Here is a 16,804-nt window from a genome sequence, read left to right on the forward strand (position 1 = left end):
TAATAAACATATCAACTTTTTCTTTTCAAAAATTGAAATTTATTTGTTTAAAAATTTATTTATTTGTTTGATATTAGAGTTTACAGATTGATTAAAAAATTTGCAATACAAATTTACTTAAAAATGTAAGCATAAGTGTGTTATACTTACAATGTTTGCGGCTAATCGTGCATTTTAACCTGTTATCGTCAATTGTAACGTTACAAAAATGATGTTCAAAATATATATATATAAGTGTAAATAAAACGCCATATATACTTGCCGAAGAAGACGCATCATGCGTGAATATATCCCGCCAGTTATATCCGATAAAAACTTGAAAAAGCTAATTCGAGCGCCGAGTCTCTGTCACTTGTTAACCTCGCGCTCTATGTACCGATTATCACTATCACCGAAGTCTTAATAATTAAGTTTGTTTAATTATAAGTATGATTAGAAATATTCACCTATGTCACGGAAGATACGCCGGGATATCGTAACAAAATCGTGAATGAAATAAATAAATAATGTAAAAACGCAAATATATATATATATCTATATATTGCAAAATCTATATATATACAGGGTGTCTGATAATGACCGTATAACCGCTCGTGTGTAAACCTTGAAATATAAAAAAATAAGTAAATAAATAATTATTAATACAGTAATAAGTAAATACCTAATTACAAGAATATAAAAGAACTCAGTTTTAACTTATCTTGACATTAGACTTATTCATTTCAATTAAAAAAGTACAAAGTTTATATTTTCGCGTCACATTAGTTAGTCGTCGGCAGTTATTGATTTTTTATGTATATTATATGCTGCTTATTAGTTCCTGTCATTCCGTTGCTACGGCGTACAAGCGCGCGAAAAAATGACAGCTCCGAGCTGTCATTTTGCATGTGGCTGCACGCTCATTCGTGGATCTTTATGTATTAAAATTTCGTTAAATATTGCGAATCTCGCAAAATGGTAAAGAACTTTTTGACTCAGAATAATCTCTTCTATCTACACACGAGCGGTTGTACGGTCATTATCAGACACCCTGTATATAATAAAACAAATCAAAACTTTAAAGACATATGTGTGTCTTTTAATCAAATATAAATAAAATGTTAATTGATAGAAACTATTATATGTAAATATATTATATATTTATTACATATTATATGTAAATATTATATTAATATTATATTTATTACATATATTTGATTTTTTGTGAATATCATCACTTAGCAAACAATTAAGACTTAACTTCAGTGTCTGCTGAACGCGTACGATATAAATAAATTAAGCGGAGACGCGGCGCTACGAGATCTAATTACACAAAACGTTGTCGCGAATATATATTCACGATTTCCCTTGCGAGCTGCAAAAAGACGCATCATCGCGCACGCACATGCGACATGTATGCACGCGTGCGACTACGCACTCACACAAACTCACAGAGCAGACCGTTCATTCGCGCGTGCGAAACGCACACGATCGCGTCCCGCAAGGTCGCGCAATGTGCATCGCGAACTGCATTACGTGTACGCACATAGTTCGCATTGCGGGCCGTTCCCTCGCGCACTCTCTCTTTCTACCTTTCACTTGACCTCTGTTTCTCTCTCTTTCTCTTTCTCTCTCTGTCCAACTTTTTCTCGCTGTCTTTGTCATTTTTATCTAGTTACGCTTCATCTTCTCTCTCGTTCAACTTTCTTGCTCCAATTTCCTTGCGTCGTCCTTCTTGCGCAATATTGCGTTTCCGGTGATACATCGTCTCTTCGCGGCTTCGTGTCTCGACTTTGTCTTGTTGTCTTTTTACTCTTCTCTTGATTCTATGTTTGTACGTTCACTTTCAGTTCTTCGAAAAGATGAATTATTCTCTTTTTTTTCTCTCTCAAAGACTGCAGTTTGTGATCTTACGATACTAGATATGTTAATTGTTTTTTTTTATATTTTTTTTCAACAAAAGGTAACGAACTAAAAAGAACGCAAGAAAAATTCAGATATTCTTCAGATACAAATTGAGTGCAAGCATATTTAACAGGAGCTATATATATACATATATTTAGCTATATATTTATATATATATATATACTTACAATATTCTCGCGTTATATATATATATATATAGCTCTTTATTTTCTATTTAGAATACAGATGTGCTATAAACACACCCCTATTGTTAAATATGCTTGCACTCAATTGCACAATTTGTAACTGAAGAATATCTGAATTTTTCTTGCGTTCTTTTTAGTTCGTTACCTTTTGTTGAAAAAAAAAAATATAAAAAAAAAAACAATTAACATATCTTGTAAGTACGATTCTTTTCTTGATTTGGAATCATCAGCTACGCAACAAAAACATTTACAAGGCACAAGAATGATAACACACACACACACACACACACACACAATGGGAATTACAAATTTATTCAGTTTTTTTGGATCTCTTTAGATTTCGGAAGATTTAGAGATGACATATGATAATATTGTAAACGCATGTATACCCTTATGAATAATGGAAAAATATGTTGCAAAAGATACCCCCCGTTTTTGTCTTGTATAGGTGAACACACGTTTCTTGGCACGTGTTTCTTTCAAGATATGTATGATCAGATTACAATTGTCAGACACATGTACTTAGCAAGGTGACATCCGTTAACAACATCTCGGTTGCAACGTTTGTTCAGAAACATATTGCCCAGCAACACCATTTAGTGCCATATTATCGAATACTCGCGCGATTTACCTAACAATAAGGCAATATGTCTAGTAACATAGAAACACAAGTTGCCAACATTATTTCAAACAATTGGTCGGTGTGTATAAGATCTGAAAAGAAGCTCGAAGCTGAAGTATTATCAGAGATTAAATTTGCGTGAAAATATCTAATTTGAACATCAATTCTTTTTTTTGTAAAAACTAATACGCGATAACACCCGCAGCTCAGAGTTGAGAGTTATTTATGAATGAGAGAGAATAATGTCAAAAAAAAAAAAAATTTACGTCTGAGTATAATGTAAAAACTTCTTAGTCTCGTCATTCAGAATCTATATCTTATAGTTTTTACTGATTCTCTATAAGATAATTATATAGTGATATGATTTTTTTTCTGCAGAGAGTGTACAAACGCCGCGCGTTAAGGATTAATTAAAGACAATCTTTGTTAGACACGCGCGCGGAAGTATGAGGTGTCACAATGCAGAAAATTGATAGCGCGCGCTACACACTTGTGTGTAGCGTCAGCTTGATAAAGAAAGAAACTGCATGTGCCGAAAGTGACTCATCGAATTATTAAGGTGCAGCAACAGGTCGTTGACTCGCGCGTCGTTGATGACCGGACAGAAACATTGATCACCTGTCGGACATTGATAACAACTTTCGCCGATTATGACTCTCCGCCGTGTGATATGAACGCGCGCACATAGATGCCGATGTCAATAAATAAAAATACATAACGCGCGCGTCGAACACACATTCGAACGGCGAAACAGTTTCAATTTCTGCTATAAAGCCAATAATAAGCAGAGAACAATTATGAGACGAAATGTTTATTTCCGAGGATTTGCTTTTTGATTGACCCTCGCATAAATTTTGAGCAAAAACGCGTCATTTTTTTTTCTGTTAATGATTTCGATAAAAAGAAAAAATTTATGAAAATAATAAAAAATAAATCAATGAAAATAAATTATTATAAGAATTTATAATATTTCGTGTTTTTTGCATCAGTTTCTGTGGCCAGTTTTTCCTCAGAATATTCAACATTTCTACTTGGATGTATATTTCATATATTTTAACAAATATCAGAGCAAACTTGTGATAAAGATATTTAGAAGAAATGTATGAAAAAAAAAAAACAACGTACGACCCGTCAAGACGCGATAAGAAGCACGCGCGTGGAATTTCGTCTTATTTTTGATAACATTATCAAAGCAGTTAAATCTTTTTGCGAATCATATCTACGGTAGACAAAATTATAATTGAAGAGATGTGCGCGCAACGCCCACGTGTCAGACGGCCCACGTGTCACCGACCCACATGTGTCTCTCCTATCTTTTCCTTCTTTAATTCACCATCTAACGATAATTACTTGACAGGAGTGATCTTTCACCATTTCTTGAAATCGCGGATCTCTGTCGATGATATCATTGACAAGAACAGAATTTATGTGTATCTGAAAGCTTTTCCACACCATGTCCTATCTTGAAGAAAAATCAAATATGTTCTGCGTAGATAAGAGAACTGTGTTTTTTTTTTTTTTTTTACTATATTTGCAACTCAAAATCTTAATTTACGAAAAAAGCTCTATTTTTAATTGTTTGTTACTCGAGAAGTAGAAATATCAAGTTTTAGTAAAAAAGAAATATTGTAAGAAACGAACATAAGAAACTCAACAATGATTAATTAATAAACAATGATTTATTTATTGATTATTGATGTATTTTTAACTTTTATCACATTTATTTAACGACATATTTACATGTGAGATAATAAACATTTAACTATTAGGATCTAATTATGATGTAATTATATCGATATCTAAATATATCGTTACTTTACGCTTTTGATCAATTGATTTGTGTGACCGATGTGACGCAAAATGCGCTTTTATTGCATTTGTACATAATTGTACGATAATATATATCGCGTAACTGTTACGCGCAGAGATAGAACACCTCACAATGTTACTTTACAAGATGCGCGGCACAGTATAATAAAAGATCATTTATATTCAATAGTGTCTCTCAACGACTTTGCTTACACGTGCGCGCATAATTACAAAAAAAAAAAATCCGTGAATAAAAAAGAAGATATACAGTTGTCGCTTAGATAATAGTTCCAGATATCGCATATGTAATATATGTACAAAACATACTTAACATAGTGTGACTCACGTGAAGTTTTGCAGAATTTTTATTATTATCATATATCTAGTTACTATTAATTGTAATTCGGATGGTAATCATCATGATAATTTTATCAATTTACAATAAATTACAATGTATCAAAGCATTTCATGTTCTTATTCGTGTTAAGCGATAAAATATGTGTATTACGAAATACTTTCATACTTGAGGAGCTATGTTGCGCTCTCTCTCTTCTGTCTGCAAAGATAATTACACTTTATCCTATCTAGTTCTTCATTTTAACGAGCATCTTCTGAAATGTATTTTATTATGTCCATTATATCACTTCAACAGTGTTAAATTAATGAACACATTTATTTCTCATTATCTACATTTTATGTAAGATTAATAAAAAAACTGAAGAGAGATATTAAAAATCACAAGACAGTTTTTGATACAAAGTGTATCAAAAAAGAGCAAAGATATAAAAAATCAGTTTTAAAATTAAAATGACTTTTTGAATTTAAAGACATTTAGTAAAATAAAATATACAGTGTACAACTATCAAATATTATAAAAATACTTTGGAAACAGTAAATTAAAAACTTTAAAAAATTGCTAAATTAAATTAATAAATTTTTTTCTATTTTTTATTGACGATTTTTTAGTAGATTTTCACTTTAACATTTTTTTTTATTTTATCTTCGTCGCGCCAGAAAGTTCTCCAAAGATACAATCGTGGAAAATAATATCAACAGAAATTATCAATAACAGAATGTCAACTGACAACTTTGTTTGTCAATTCTGATGAGTGTCAGAATATCAACATTCGAGTTAAATTTTTTCTGTTGTTTTTTGATAGCGCGTGTAAATTCGTGCATTAGAATATAAATAAATTGTGTTGCACGAGCGCGAGAGATAGTGGAAACTATCGTTTGTGGTGCTTTATGAAATGATTTGTTCTTATTGTGTCCTCTCTTGCCGAGAGTACACTGACTCTCTCGCAGACTGTCACACTGACTCCTCAAGAGCAACGACGCGCCGGTAGTTGTGTTCACCTGTTGCGCGCGGCGCAACGATAGCTTGACAAACACGTCTCGACGGCAGATTAGCGCGACATACGAGTCATTTATTTTTCCACGAAACCTCCGACGCGACAGTTTACTGCACTTTCGGTTAGCGATAACGACGACAGTGACCATTCACTGGAAAAATGTCCACGGATCGACTTTTTCGTCGTTTATTAATTAAAAAGCAGATGTGTAAACTTTTTCGATTACGTTTTGTGTCGAACGGCACAAAGAAAATGCAATTTAAATAGTTCAACTTGCATAGAAATTCTTATTGAATCTTGAATTCTTATTTTTCACATAATTTAAAAGCTTATGGATGATATGGTCCATTCATAATACCTATATAACTTCTGAAATCTCTCTCTCTCTTTCTCTCTCTCTGTGAATTTTTATTCAATTCCTACTTCAAACCATTTAATTTTCCAGTATCTGAAAAAAAAAAGAAGATTAATGGAATGAAATGTCACTCAATGTCATTCTGTGCCGTACAATCCGCACGTGCCGCGCGGTTTTAATTTTATACAAAGACTGAATCGGCACAATTTTGTTATAATGAAAACCGATGATACGTAAGAATGTTTTAACGAAAACCGATTGATCACACCGGCGGCCGCAAAAAATCATGGGTATTAATAAATGGAGTTTTCCACATGATTTTACCGCGGAACGATAGAGACGCGCGTTCTGACGAAATTTACAATTATGATGCAGTGTCCACGTAGCTTCGCAACCACAGAATTGTTCTGTGACTAATAGCGGAAACTGTGACCGCGAACTGTGCAAATCAGTTAAACGGTATCGAACGTTCTGCGATTAATTCTATCGCATTTTCATTTAAACGACGCGCGTGCACGCGCGCTGTATATTAATCGAAACGATATATTAAAAGCCGATGTTGTCGTCACGCGCAGATCTGCTGACTCTCCTTATTTTTGTGAAAGAAATTACATCGACTGAGAACTGAGATTCCACTTGAACTGATTATTGACGAACCCGAACGGATGTTGTATTTTCCTCATTATAATCAAAAACATATATACATATATACAATCGACGTCACTAGACATATGTTTGTGTAGAAATATATTACTTTTCGCGTTAATTAATTACGCGATTAAAGTTATTGCATCGCAATAGTTCGCAGTTTCTCGTCAAAAACTTGTTTAATTGTTAATCACTTTGCATTTTAATGAACGCGAACGATCGGGAAACTTCCCAACATTCGACGTATGTAAATCCGGTATTTCCACGAATTTGTTCGCTTTATCATCGCACACCAACAACCAAGAAGAGATTTAGATTAGAAATCATCTTATTTCTTGATTTATTCGCGCCTTGTATACGTACAAAGTATATAGTTTCATATATTATTGTAAACTTTACCATTTTTTTTTTTAAACAGATAAAAGAAAACTGAAATATTATCAGAATTTAAATAAATTTTGAAATTTAACAAGAGCTCAGAGTTTTTGTTTCTCTCTTTAAATCGAGATAGTACGATTATATCGATCTACTTTTTCTCTGGATGTCTAGGATCTCGCCGAAACTATGACGTTGATTACTCACGACTTATCGAGCGACTCGCATCATTAGGACGGAAATCTCTCGCACTTGTCACGAGATCGTGAATGAACGTGTCGGCGTATAAAGTGCCATCACACGCCACTTGTCTATTTTTAAGCGATGCGCAGACAATTATCAACGATTCCCCCGAATGCGATAACGAAAGTTTTTAGGCATTATCGTTCGTGCACAAATGTTCGATCTAATGACGCGCGTGACTAAAAGAAAACAAAGACAGGAACCTTATTTCTACGTGTGGCGACGAAAGTTTCGCATGTCGCATGTTTTAACAACACGGTTAATCTCGTATACAATATTTACTTGTGCGAGTTATCGCGCTTATCGCCGTATCGACCCCCCTGCGAGATATCTCTATGACATCTCGCATGACAACTTTGAAACAACAATTGTGTGACGATAATTTATTGCTCTGCAGCAATGACACACCATATCGATTTAAAACGTTAATATATATATATACATATAAATTATTGTGGTACGAACATATTAACAAAAAAAACTGATAAAAAATATATTAATCATAAAAACATTTAAAAAAACAAGATACAACAGATAATCAAAAAATATATTAAAAAATTACTTTATATTAAATACGAATAAAGAATTGAAAAAAAGTAAATACCTTTTCAAGTTTGTTAAGTCAATTACTAAAAATTGTTTTAAGTACAGGCGTGTGTCCCGCGTGTGTTTTGACAGCGATCGATCACCTACCGGAATCCGTCTTTGCGAGTGTGTCTTCGCGAAGCGTCGAGACTCCCCAATTGAGATTACGCCGAACGCGAGGGATTGCCTAATTCATTTATCTGTTGGCCAATCGTTGCATAATGATAAGCCTCGTGGCCCAAAAACAGCAGAAACGACGGAACGGTGAAACTCGGTGAAATTGGCGGCCGCGCTCTAAGCCGGCCCCGACCGACAGAGGAGATTATAGAATAGCCAAACTCTAAATGGCCGAAGCGCGGTGCCATTGCGTACAATGCGACGTCGCGGCGCAAAAAAAAAAAGAAAAAAAAAAAGACGAATTGACAAAATAGCCGCGCGCGACCGCGCGCGTTGACCGTACTTTCACTAGATTAAATTTGCCGCGCAGGGCTCACTCGATTAACTTCCATCTCGCTCTCACTCTCCCAGGGGCTTACCAGCGGCGAAGGAATGGTGCGGGGCACCGTGACGATCTGCATCAGCGTGTATATCACGCTTTTTTCGCACTCGTTTCTTTTTGCAACTTGAACGAATGACTCAGTCCACGTCGGTCGCGAGGTGAGAAAGAGACCGGCGTATATATTATACTTAGCGTAATATATGTAATAAACTCTCTGTATCGTAATTAATCATCAATAGCGCGGTAGTTGAATTTCGGGTAATATGTTACCTGATCATGTGCTCGAATCGCGACTTTGAATTGCGAGCGTGAGAAGCGAAGCGTCGTAAGTAAGTCACGTCGGCAAATTACAGAGTGACGTCGGCTCTACCCGAGTCGAAATTTAGCGTCTACATTGAACCTCAATTGCTTTTTTTTTATGTAGGAGTAAGAGAGAAAGTAGATCCTACTTTGACGCTGCTGTACGTCCGAAATTTCCTTTTTTCCCGCTAAAGTTTTGAAGTAGGGTTCAATTCTCAGATCAGACTGCGCATTGCAGGCTCAAAATAGGTTCTGATAGGCTCAAAGTAGGAGTAAGAAAAAAAGTAGATGCTACTTTGACGCTGCTTTGACGTCCGAAATTTCCTTTTTTCAAAAATTGAGGTTCGATGTAGACGCTAAATTTCGATTCAGGTAATTTTCATTCTTTATTTTTAACAATAAATATAAAGACATAAACGAATAAAAAAGCATATTAATTGATGTATTACTGATCTGAGTCTGATATAAATCGAGTCTCGGTAGTATTATATCTTCGAGAAAAAAAGAATCGTGCGGAGAAAAGATTAAAATCTATGTATATATATATATATACTTATATATACACATATTCTATATAATTAAATACGAGATTAACCTAATCAACCGATTCATCAGAGAATTTCCGCGCGCGAGTCCTGGAATTGTTCATTATTTTTATTTATTCGCCAACTTTGGGGCGGGGATATCTCTACACATTGTATAGAGTCAAATGCGAGATAAGATATACGTTGCACATTTCTCTTTGTTAACTGATGACACAGGATTTCAGTAGTGAACGCACCGGATTATCGAAAATGATCGAATTAATCTGCGTCTCTCTTGTGTGTCGTTTCACATCGAATTAATTTCTGAACAAAGTCATAGATTTCTGAACAAACCGTGCAATTAAGATGTGATTCATGCAAAGAACTCTCTTTTTCTCTCTCTCTTTTACATTCGCTCTCAAAAGAATTCTTACCGCGAATGTGACGGATACGTTCATTACGAATACGTCTTACTTCTGCGATATATCAGCAGCGCGCACTTAAAATGTCATTTTCGTGACAGCAAAGGAGCGAAGAAACAAAACTTTCCTTTCGTACGCGTACAGGTATGTACATTTGGAATACTTTTAGTCTCTCTCTCTCGGATGAGGAAGTCATAAATATAACTTGTTTTTGAAGAACTTATGCACTTATGAAAAACACACACACACACACACACATGCGTATGATTTCTTGCTTCCAAGTATAAAACGAGGTAAAAGAACAACGGAGCGACAGATAAGTACATCTTAAACGCGAGATTGATTTGCGATTAAAGCGCAATGACGCGCATATAGGTGCAACAAGTATCTAATATAACTTGTTCCGCGCTCTAACGAGATTGTAAGATCAACCGCGGTTCTTAGTTTCTCACACAGTGTCCTTTTATTCAGCGATTCTTTAGCATACCAAAAATATTTTTCGAAATAAAAAAAAAAGCTGCATTTTCTTATTGTAGAATAAAAACTTGTGTATTTTTAAATTAAAATATCAAAATTTTTATTTATTACTATTTATTTATTTTTAAAAATTACTTTTTATATCTTCAGACAAATTGATTCGAAAAATTATTTGCATAAAAAATTACATAAAAATTATGTTATAGATTTATAAAACAAAATGATAAAAAAACCAATGCTGAAAACATTAATGCTAACTCTTCGATATTTTATCGCATTTAAGTCGTAGAAGAAGGTAATAAACAAGATTTGTGTAAAACAAGATTTGTGATAAAAAAAAAAAAAAAAAGAAACTTCCTTGTAATTGTTAATTTAAAACAAGCACGTGTGCATTTTTTTTTTTGAATATTTACTTTAAAATTCTGAAAACTACTCCGCGTCACCGCGCGGATACACACGTCACGTTTAAGCAAAGCGAGACATAGGTAGCCAGGAAAAGTAGAGGCTCGCGCGCGCGCGCGAGCGGAGGAGCGAAGCGTGCACTTCTCTGCCTCCGCGCCGTTATGTAACCGAAGCGATTCTCGGAGCCAAGCGACGCGCGAGAGTGAGGTCAATTTGTGCGGAGATCGTCGTGTGTATACACACATGCACGACGACACTTATACACACATGCGCGGTGCCACATTTATACACATGGTTACTCGCGCGAATATTCGTCGAAACGCTACGGGCATATATATAAGAGTGAGTTGGCATAGAGCGTGAAAGTGAAGCGGCCGAACGTATACAACGTCTCTGTATGCGTGACGTTATTAACACATACGTATGTGTGTATATATATATATACATACATGAGACTAGCTGGCGCACGTGTAAACGCGAGCGTAAAAGTGTGCGTGTGAGCTGTGCGTGGAACGAGCGCTCTAAGATCGGTTTACACCATTCACCAAGTCGGCAGCACCGTTATCGAGGAAGAATGAGAAGGAAGAACACAATTTTTTTTTTTTTTTTTTTTTTAAAGAATAACACCGTGATTTTTTTTCGTGCGAGAGATTTGATTCCAGGACGTTTATAGAGATAGTTTGTTAAAAAACAAGATTTATTAAAAACAAGATCAATATATATATATATATATATATATATTTTAATGTTATTTCAATGAAAAAAGAGAAATTATATATCGCGCTCCGCAGCTTTATCTTCTGGTCAATTTCTGGTTTATCGCGTATTTTAACTATTAAAAAACAACATTATCACAAACATTACTTTCTCTTCGTATAATATTAATCAGCGTTTCTCAATTTCAAAAAATATGATCTTCCAAATCTGTGATTTTTACGTAATTATGTAAAAAATTTGAAAAATCCCTGATTTTTTAATGCTAAATAAATATTTTAATAAATCGCACATATGAAAAATTTTTCCCTAATAATTGAAACAATTATTACAACACATTCCGTTAGCGGAACGCGCAGAACCGTTTCTCGGAGATACCGCCGATTAATAAGCGTATACTGCTTAGGCAAGAAAATATCGAGAAGGAAAGACGCGGAAGACAAAGAAGACGGACGATAGCGGAAAACTCGGCGAAGAAGAGAGGAGGACTCTCGGCGGGAGTTGTTGCGCTCTTTGAGGAGGAGCGGGCAAGTAGGAGCGAGTAGGTGAATCGCCGCATGGCTCGGCAGAGCCGTGTACGGCGTGGTGCGGCGTGGGGTTGCGCTGGTGTAAAGTGTGCCAAGGTGCACTTCTCGAGAAAGCCGAACCGACCGGACAAGCTAACCACGCCACACCGTGCTCCGCCGGCTATCGCCGGCCGCGAACACATTTCGTTCTATTACCGCTACGCGCTCGGAGATTTAGGGATGCTGTTATTTTCAAGATTTTTGTTGACGATATCTCAACGGAGAATTTTAAAAAAACTGACAAGTCGGAAAATATAATCGTAAATAACTAAGATAACAAAAGAGATAAAATGACACCGAGTTACTTAAAGCAACTGATAAACTTGAATAGCGATTGTTAGAAAATATACTGAGAACACAACACGCAGTCGTTCGAACGAAAAGAATACGTGACGAAGATTCGACGACGTGTTGAATCGAACAACATATTCAAGTTGTAAAATTAACGTCAGCCAATACTTGACGTAAACCGAGCAACGTCTCGTCTGTTAATGAAAACTCACTGAAAACACCGTCCGTATTCTTCATTTACCGAAAGTGGTATAATCGGGAATAACGCTTGGAGAGAACTCGCGGTGCTTCAATGCTACATTAATTAACGCGCTTCTAAATTAATTGTCGTGTCGGTACGGTATGTGAAGCGAGATCGAAGATATTGCCGCACCAGCTAGCTACCAGATCCGGTAGCCGAGCAATTCAACTCTCCACCTAGCAAAGTCCGTTACTATAATAATTGCCGGAGTGGATTACGTCCTGCGTGAAAAAAAAAAAAAAAAAAAACGTTGATCGCGCTACCGTTGATTGCTGACGTAAATGACTGAAATTGCGGTAGGTATATTCTTGCTTATCTTGACTCTCCGAAATGTGTTAAGAAATATTTATGCGCGTGCGCATAATCCGGAGAGACTTGAGATTTCGATACGACGACGAAAGACGCAAAGGAAAACGAAATGCGGAAAGGCTCTATCCGGTCGATCAAAAATTTCAGTGGCTTTAACTAAAACGTCAGTTTTTTTTTTCCTTTCTGCGAAATAAGAATAGCGATGACGAGACGTCACCGGAAACGGAGCTTCCACTACATAATCGCACGCACAATCAAGCTACATATATATATATCCGAAGAATATCAGAGACATTAAGAGAGGAAAAGTGAAAGATCGACCGCAAAAAAATGAAAGACGAAATTCCGATTGTCTTCGCGCGAATCTTCGCGTTCTGAAGACAGAGATAGTTCGTAGAATAATCTACTTGATGTGTCACATATTTCTTTTGCAAGAAATTGAGATACATAGACAAAAGCAATAAAAATCTTTGTGCGTTATAAAACTGTTATAAAACTGTTTTAAAACTGTTTTAAATTGTGTTGTTTTACATAAAATTCGCGGAATAAAAAATGTGCGACGATAAAATATAAGAAGTAACGTAATGCGTGGAATTTTTACAAAATTATAACGTACGTTATACTTTTTATGGAACCACATCAATCATCAAAACTATTATCATCTCTCTCCTATAATTCTCTCGGTTTTATATATCCCGCAAAACTTTCAACTATAAACGTTGTCTACCGCTGGCGGGGTAACAAAGGAGCCGATATTCTCAGAAACAAAATGGAACACGCACGTTGAGAAGAACGAGACGAAGGAAGCTGCACTGTGACCGCAGTAATGAAAACTTAAAGAACTTCCGTGCTACAAATATCACTCGATTCTTTTCTCTCTCGTCAAAAGTTTTTCCTTTTCTCAGAAATTCTTTTTATTTTATTCTAACAAAAGAAAGAAAGAGAGAGAAAAAGAGAGAGACCACATATAGATTATTTCAGTATTAAACAAAACTATTACGTCGCTCAACTCAGAAAAATTATAAAAGTAACAATAATTATTTTTATCATTGGAATAACGATTTAACTAAGCACGTGTTAAAAACTGTTTCGTTTTCTTCCAACAACAAGTGCCGCTGTTTTCGTGCATGGTGTTTTCCATGATGATCCAGGCTCTCACATTTGCGATAGCTTTTGCGCGCATCGTTGACCCAAGCGTAGGCGATCGCACGCACACACGTGCACATCCGCGCACCTGTACACGCGCCGAATATAGATGCCAGTATTGAGGGCACTCGCCCTAATAATAGAAGCCGAGAAAATTTTTAGCCCTTGATGCCGTGCCGACAGCCGGATCTCGCCCCCCCATAGGGATCCGATTCGGAACGTGCGGAGATATATAAGCTGATATATAACACTGAAAATTCGGTCGAGAGAACCAGGATCGCGGAAACGGGAAGAGAAACTGCCGCAAAATGTATCGACAAACGATATTATCGATTACATCCGAGAATGATGTACACATCTAAAATCTCAATTGTCAAGTGATGACTGACGATGGCAATATTGATATATCCGTTAAGATGTTAATTCGCTGGGAATAATATCGCAAAGCGGAATACCCGCGTAATTTTATACCGTAATTTTCTCTCCTGTCAAACCGTAACCTCTTCGACAGATGCGAACACTTATCGATCATTTACTGTTTCCTTCAGAGAGAGAGAGAGAGAGATATTCTTTAGTTATTATTCCGAGAATACTTAAATGTATAATAAATGTTTGCGCGAACTTTCATACAAGCTTCGATTAATCACGCGATTATCGTAATCTTCAGAGAATATTGTACATTACATACTGCAATATGATAAATGTGGACATTTGTAAATACGTTAAACGGTTAAACGCTTATCCGTCCTCATAGAGAGGAGCAAATGTCGGAATCAGAAAATTTACACAATTTTCAATTTTTTCATTGTATTCAGCTATCTCTAAAAACTGTCTATATAATTGTTTTATTTAATATATATAAACATTTTTCTTCTCAATTTAATATTTTCGAATATAATGATGAGGAAACAATCTCTTGTTTCGCACAGTCTTAATAAATATATATCTTACATTATATTATATTATATTAGGTCTATCGGAAAGTTCTGTCCGCTTTTGGAATAAAACAAAATACAAATTTTTCTTAATTTTTCAAAAATGGGATATACAAATTGCCCTCACGCTGGCAAGAAATCATTAATAATAATGGCAATTATGTTATTTAATCAAGTTTATTGACGGTAAGAAAAATTTTGTATTTTGTTTTATTCCAAAAACGAACAGAACTTTCCGGTAGACCTAATATTTATATATCTTAGGTCTCTTATATTTTCTTGAATCACAGAAAACCAGAATGGATTTTCGATATTTTTTCCTGAATAGAAAACTGCATCTGTGAGTAATGTGTTATCATTACACTTGTTATTGATATCTTGATATGCTGAAGTTAACTGGCGCCAGAAACTTAGGTATTATCACGCGCTATAATACACAATACTCCGTGATAAAAACAACAAACTATAAAACCTCATTAATCCTTAATTTATTTATTTATACACAAAGAAATTATTTTCATTTTATGTGTAAAATATTATTTTTAATTAATTATCTTTATTTTATGAGTAAAAACACAGCAAAATACTGTCTCTTCGCATTAATATTTTCTAAAATAATATCTTATCGTCAATAAGAAAGTTATCTTTTTTTTAATCATCTTTTAAACGCGAGATCGTCAAATTCGTAATTACAAATTCATCAATTCGAGCGAATTAATTCACAAACTGAAAACTAGAATCACCGTGCCGAGTAATTTCAGAAAAAGTTATTCATTAAATCTTTGGTTTTTTTCCTCGTACCACGTGTTCCGAACTCGTAACGCCGCGGGTATGCAGAAAAACAGATTAATAAAAACTGGCTCATCAATATTAATGTTGCTCGTCGAATAACATTATACAACTTTTTAAACATGTAGCGATCGAGACAGACAAAATTATGTTAAGAGAAGTTACTGCATTATGACGCGTTCTCTGTAAAGTAACTCTGTAACATACTAGAAAGATTACACGAGCATTGATTTTACCCGATCTCGAGTCTAGAGAGAAAAAAAGAACAGTTAAGAGTATATGGTTTCTCTGTTTTTCTCTGTTTTATAACACAATACTTTGCTTAGTCATTAGATCGGCCAAATTACTCGGTGGTGCACGATCTAGTATATGTTACTATATAGAGTTCACTGTTTGATCGCGGCACATCAAATCATTTCTATCTGTATTTGTTTTGCTTCCGTAAAAATATTCCAAAAACGATAAGATAAAGATACAAATAAAATATTCCACCATACCGATCGACGTATTGATATAATAATAAACGTCGAAATCTATCTAGGTACTTGCTGTATTTAAACAAAAATTCGCCGTTTTGCTTTCGAGCGGAATGATATAAATGCGGCGGAGAATGATATAAATCGCGCTAAACGCTAATTGTAAGGCGATCGCATGGCCGTCTAATTGGGATGCGCGAGAATCGCGGCGCTTGGGCCAAGAGACCTCGTCATCTATTCATAGTCGTACTAGAACTAGATTCGAGAGGATGACATGCCGCTGACTTTGATCCGAAGCCTCGTTCCGGCTCGATATATATATATATATATATTATTATCAATCCTCGTTGTCGCGAGTTTGTCAACGTAAGACATAATTCATGTCAATTACGCTGTGCAATTAAACGTCCATTGGATTATTCGCACTTCGTTTGAACGTAAGAAAACCGGAGAGAGAATCCGAGAAGAACGGAACTTGATGAATTCCATTTCAAAATCATCGAACGTGACTTGTTTTAAAATTAATTTGTCGCAAAATGTTAATAGCTCGATTAAATCGAGCATTATTATAATTTGTATATTATATTATATTATTATAATTTGTTTGTGTCATACTTATATGTTTTTTTTTTCC

The 16,804-nt window shown here is 35.2% G+C and overlaps 1 protein-coding gene across 1 annotated transcript in view; it reads left to right on the plus strand.

The window, feature by feature from the left end:
- The first annotated feature begins 9,700 nt into the window (after positions 1-9,700).
- The window catches only part of LOC109856352 (uncharacterized protein C1orf194), a 71,215-nt gene continuing 64,111 nt past the window's right edge, over positions 9,701-16,804 (plus strand). The window contains exon 1 of the mRNA XM_020431501.1: positions 9,701-9,968. The gene's annotated coding sequence lies outside the window, so the exon portion shown is untranslated. The remainder of the gene's footprint in view (positions 9,969-16,804) is intronic.

Source organism: Pseudomyrmex gracilis, unplaced genomic scaffold (assembly GCF_002006095.1).
Source record: "Pseudomyrmex gracilis isolate BER0280 unplaced genomic scaffold, ASM200609v1 scaffold_115, whole genome shotgun sequence".
NCBI classification, from domain to species: Eukaryota; Metazoa; Arthropoda; class Insecta; order Hymenoptera; family Formicidae; genus Pseudomyrmex; species Pseudomyrmex gracilis.